Genomic DNA, 5,864 nt, shown 5'->3' with positions numbered 1-5,864 from the left:
TCCCCCATCCCCACCTCTCTCTCTCTCTCTCTCTCTCTCTCTCTCTCTCTCTCTCTCTCTCTCTCTCTCTCTCTCTCTCTCTCTCTCTCTCTCACGTATGAGCACCATGTGGTATCCAAAGAAAGACGGAAAAAATTCTTGGGTCTGTAATTGAAAACCATTTTTCCTTCGGGGAACAAGGATGTAGGTCAGGCAAGGACGGAATTTGTGTATGTGTGTGTGTGTGTGTGTGTGTGTGTGTGTGTGTGTGTGTGTGTGTGTGTTCCATGATCTTTGTTTTTACTCCATTTGTTCTGTGTCCGTCTATAAATATTTTTTTCGTCTTCATTTTTTTTCTTTTTTTTTGTGGGGGAAGCGGTCTTTCTGTCAGAGAGAGATAGATAGATAGATAGATAGATAGATAGATAGATAGATAGATAGATAGATAGATAGATAGATAGATAGATAGATAGATAGATAGATAGATAGACAGAGAGAGAGAGAGAGAGAGAGAGAGAGAGAGAGAGAGAGAGAGAGAGAGAGAGAGAGAGAGAGAGAGAGAGAGAGAGAGAGACGGATGGGCGGAGTGGTAGACGGAGACAGACAGAAAGACAGACAGACAGACAGACAGGTGGATAATGATTGAAAGAATGGATGGATAAAGAGAGGAGCTGGAAAATGAAAGGTGTAGAAAGCAAAAGCAACAGAGGTCAGGGGCGAGAAAAAAAGAAGAAAAAAAAATGCATAAAAAGAAACATTCAAGCTGGACAATGTAGTGGAAAACGTGAAGAAGAACGAGATGGAGGAGGAGGAGGAGGAGGAGGAGAAGGAGGAGGAGAAACTGGCCCACATTTGACAGGCGGAAACGAATTAACTAACCAATGAGTGGTCGAGAGAGAGAGAGAGAGAGAGAGAGAGAGAGAGAGAGAGAGAGAGAGAGAGAGAGAGAGAGAGAGAGAGAGAGAGAGAGAGAGAGTACAAGATTTACATACACTCTACTAGCAATGAGAAAATAAGTAATTCTTGGTTTTGTTCATCAGTGTCATGTAGTGGGCAAATAACACAAAAGAAACACTGATACAAATATTTCAGATGAATGCAAAACAAGCACACAACTCAAACAGACAAGAAAATTAAAAAAAAAGATCACAAAATAACAAATAAATGGATAAACGACAAAAACAGATAGTACAAGTAGTAGTAGTAGTAGTAGTAGTAGTGTTAGAAAAAGATGAAGAACAAGAACAAGAACAAGAATAGCAATAATAAGAACAGGAACAAGAAAAAAAAAGATATTACTTCATTCATCGTAAAAAGCAGAGATGAAGAAGAAAGCACGACTACCTACCACTGTGCCTGCCTAATAATCACATGTATTATTCTATTCATACCTACATAAATTTCTACAACCTACATAGCAAATCTCCAGAACCGTACACTACAATATAGTAGAAAGATAAAAATAAAAAAAAGTTATAAGCAAGACGACTTTTTTTGTTACTGTTTTTTTTTTTTTTTTTTGTCGGCAAAACAACAAAACTCATATAAGGAAAACAGACAGACGAATTGTGAATGGCTAGCGGTATGTTATTGTTTTCCTCTTCACTGCTCTTCACACACACACACACACACACACTAGTGGCCGGTGGACGCAGATTAGTTGATAAAACATAGAACTGAAGTCTTAACCCTGCTTCTGGTTAGGGTACAAGCTTCCTGCTTCTCCTCTCTCTAGTTAGAACTTTATATGACATTCTTGTACTCATACTCAAAGAAACACTCCATTCACATTATTTATTGATCAACTTAAATCGTGATTGGTCTGGAAGAAATTAAGTAATGTTATTTATAAGTACAATAAAAATGCAAATTTAATGGTGCTTCTACGTACTCTTCTTAACATTATTGTGCTTACCTTCATTGTCAGAGAGAGAGAGAGAGAGAGAGAGAGAGAGAGAGAGAGAGAGAGAGAGAGAGAGAGAGAGAGAGAAAGTCTGACAGATGTTGTCAGTAAAGATCGCGAGAAAATGATCTGTTTCTGGGTAATATAAGTCCGTGGAGAGAGAGAGAGAGAGAGAGAGAGAGAGAGAGAGAGAGAGAGAGAGAGAGAGAGAGAGAGAGAGAGAGAGAGAGAGAATCCCCCAAAAAAAGAAAAAAGAAAGAAAATATAAATAAATGAAATAAAAGAGGATTCTAATAACACCGTTTAGTTGCTGCTCGCCTTTGGAAGCAGGACAATTAGAACACGGCCTGCTGACTGGCGACCTAGGATGTGGCAGGACAAAGGGTTCCTATAATACATAACCACTGAAGGAATAATATCGCAGTAACATTAGCGTTTCCACCCGAGATTTAAGTTAGGTTAGGTTTAATTCAGTTCTTTAATTTCATTGATAATCCCTTCGTTGATTTACAAAGAAAAAAAAAAACAATATTTTTACACAGAAATGCCCCGAAATTAGCAGGCCAGGGTTATTTCCATAAAGCCCCATTATAATCACAATCTACTAAAGCACATGTAAATAATAATGATGAAATACTTTATAATGTACTATGGGTGAAAAAAAAAAGTATCGGTGCATTGGAGGTCCGATGAAAACCGGAAAAAAATCGGTCAGTGGTTGGTTTCACACTATGTTTTCATTTCTTTCGTTCTATACAGTCACAATGTTTCCCACAAATAGTGCACCAATGTTTTTTTTTTTTCTTGCCCATAGTATATTAACACTTCTACATTCCAAGTAGCATCTCTTCAGGAGAATATAAACATTAAATTATTGTTTTGATGTCGACGGATGTATCACATTCAATTTATTGCTGTATGACATCTCGTCCCTCTCTTTTTCGTATCACATTCAATTTATTGCTGTACGACTTCTCGTTCCTCTCTTTTTCCGTCTGATAACTAGTAGCTGTTCATAATTGTACACGTAACTTGTGATCGATCGCGTTTTATCCTATTTACAACACAAGTCAATTTTAGGTTGCTGCACTCTTTCTACCTACATACCTCTGGGCTGTGCTGCTACGAGGCTCTAGCTCAGGCCTTTCAGTGCCACGAATATATGCTATAAGGATATCCATATTCTCTCTCTCTCTCTCTCTCTCTCTCTCTCTCTCTCTCTCTCTCTCTCTCTCTCTCTCTCTCTCTCTCTCTCTCTCTATATATATATATATATATATATATATATATATATATATATATATATATATATATATATATATATATATATATATATCTATCTCAGACCGGCACATAAATGATGGTATCAAATACAGTAAAAAAGAAAAAAAATCATTAATCAAATCGTAAATTTAATCTGATCTTGATAATCTATTTTAATGCACGTTAGTTAAGGGTGTTTCGAAAATTGAGCTTAGTGTATACCACTTCCTATCCCTGGATATCCCTTAAGAATAATGAACAAAGCTGTCCTATTATCAGTTGTTACCTTTCCTTTTACAAGTAACAATGTTCACGTAGTTACACACAAATACCAAGTTTCTTAAATTCCAATGTTATACTCACCTCCTTAGTCTCAAATATACATCACCGGCCACCGAGGAATGTAGTCCTTCGTAATGTTCTTGCAAAGATTTGATGGATGTAACTCTTATGAGTCTCGACAGCTAAGTAAACAGTCACGTGCACTATACCACTGCGCGCACCACACAACCACTTTCCACCGCGGTCAACGCGTCACTGGCCGCTAAGGCGCTGTCTCGGTGCCTCAGTGCCTCAGTCATCCACAGTGCCTTCGATCTCGTCTTTCACCTTTCATGTGAAGAAACCCTAACTTCTGCCATTCATTCCTGACATGCTATAGAGCTTCCTTGCACCACGTATATTTAATGGGCTCGCTCCATGCAATTCATCAGGCGCATGATTATCATTCATAAAAATTCCCCCTGATGCTCGAATCTTCCTCTTGTCCATCGGGGCGTCACCACCTCCAGGATCTAGTGCGTGGCGAGGCTCCATTTCGTGCACGTATTCTAGCACCACCACGTTAGTTTGCCTGTAAGGGTCGTAATAAAAGAAAAATAAGTTGTAAGGCCCTGGTAGCGTTTTAAATATCCATTGGATATAGAAAGAACATGGATGAAGTCGACTCGACAAGTCCGAAACTGCACATAATTATTTGCTACATTATGTTAACATTTATGCCCTTAAGTTCTTTGTTACTGTTTGTCAACTACGATCATTAATAACATTGGTGTAAGTCTAATTCAGAAGGGCTGCTGTTCTTTTTTATCTCATTCAACGAGCTTACCTAAGTATTTATTTTCCCGTTTTCTCTTTACGCGTACAAAGAGAACGTAACCAAGTAACGTATAGACCTCTATAAAATCTTTGGTCGAAACAAAAAGATCCTTCTCCAATTTATTTAATTTAAGTTTTAGCAAAGAAAACTTAAGGCTTAACAACACGTACATGTATCTAGCCAAAGAAGCTCATTTCAGGAGCGTATTCTTCATTCAGTAAAATATACTGAATAGGGCTAGTTTATCCCTATATTTACCTAAGCATACGCTAACTCATTTCTCAAAACAAGTTGCCTTGGGTCTGCTGCATACAGCCTCATTTATGATCTTATGACACACCTTCGTCGAAATTGGGTAATGCATATTCAGCAGGGAGTGCTACATTGCTTACTGGGCATATGCTACGATCACCATCAAGGATCACCATACCACTGAACACAGCTTTCTTGTAGGTGGCTTGGCCCGGGGTACTTCACGCTGAGGGTTATGAAATGAGGTGTTATGGAGGAAACGGATGAAAACGGGATAATTGTAATAGTGAGGAAACATCTGAGGTGTGAACCCTGGGTAAATCAGAACAAACTTCCAAAGTGTTGCCTCTCGAGTGTGGATACTTTAGCTCTTAACCCTCTTCTGAGTAGACCTGTCTCAAGTGATATTCACGTGTGATGGCAATGCTTACTTTTGTGTAAATAACTATAATAGGATGAGCAAGCTACGTAATCTGATATTAGTGTACTATTTTGTATAATTTATTCTCATTTGTTTCAGGTTACGTAAGATTTAACAATAATCTGTATTTCAACACACATAGTTTCTCATCCTTCCTTGTTCCAGCCAGCCCGGGACATATCTTTATTAGTGCCCGTGCTCCTTTTGATAGATTATTTCATACATATATGTTTGTTGTGTATTTGTTTGGGACGTTATTGTCAATATGTGATTCTAAATATTTCCATTGCAGTCTAGACGTGTGAATTGTGCACCTCCTCTCAGCAGGACACCTCAGACAATGACAACAAGAATTGTTTCAAGATATATACAGAAAATATCATGAAGAAAGCAAAACGATTAGCAAATGTGACATATCCGAAAATTACGAAAAGCTGCTCAAAAATATTAATTGGAAAGACCTCCTGGAAAAGTGTAGCATTACCATTAGTGTTATATGGAACGAACATCATGAGCTTGACAAAAAAAAAAAAAAAAAGAGATGGATAAGTAACAAGGAATAGAGAATGGAGTATGGAGGCAAATATTAGGAACATGACAACATGCACAAGAGACAGCATTGAGGGGAGAAGTGGGAATTAAAATTTACCATGGAAGCAAGAATAATGGAAGGAAGAATAAAGTATATGCAGTAATAATAGCTGGAAGAGGTAATGGTCTGCTTAAAAGAATAACAAAAGAAATGTTAGAAAGGAAAGACTGATTGATATAAGAGGCAGGAAGATATGTGAAGGAAGTGAATATTAATTTAAGGAAATTGGACAAAATAACAAAGGAAGAGATAAGAGTGAAAGTGACTCAGTCGAACACAAAAAAAAAAAAAAAAAAAAAAATTGGAGAAGTTAAATGGAAGAAAAATCAGCTTTAAAGATAAATAGATTATACAG

General features: G+C 37.5%; 1 protein-coding gene across 2 annotated transcripts in view; it reads right to left on the bottom strand.

Moving 5' to 3' along the window:
• LOC135094257 (uncharacterized) overlaps positions 1–3,867 on the bottom strand; it is a 78,965-nt gene extending 75,098 nt beyond the window's left edge. The window contains exon 1 of one of the 2 annotated variants that reach the window (XR_010263685.1): positions 3,509–3,863. The gene's annotated coding sequence lies outside the window, so the exon portion shown is untranslated. Of the gene's footprint in view, positions 1–3,508 lie in introns of both variants that reach the window. The other variant, XM_063994232.1, reaches the window with a different exon arrangement.
• Positions 3,868–5,864: the final 1,997 nt, after the last annotated feature.

Source organism: Scylla paramamosain, chromosome 3 (genome assembly GCF_035594125.1).
Source record: "Scylla paramamosain isolate STU-SP2022 chromosome 3, ASM3559412v1, whole genome shotgun sequence".
Lineage (NCBI taxonomy): Eukaryota > Metazoa > Arthropoda > Malacostraca > Decapoda > Portunidae > Scylla > Scylla paramamosain.
Note: the sequence above shows the minus strand (reverse complement) of the source record. Positions and strands in the feature narration are given on the sequence as shown.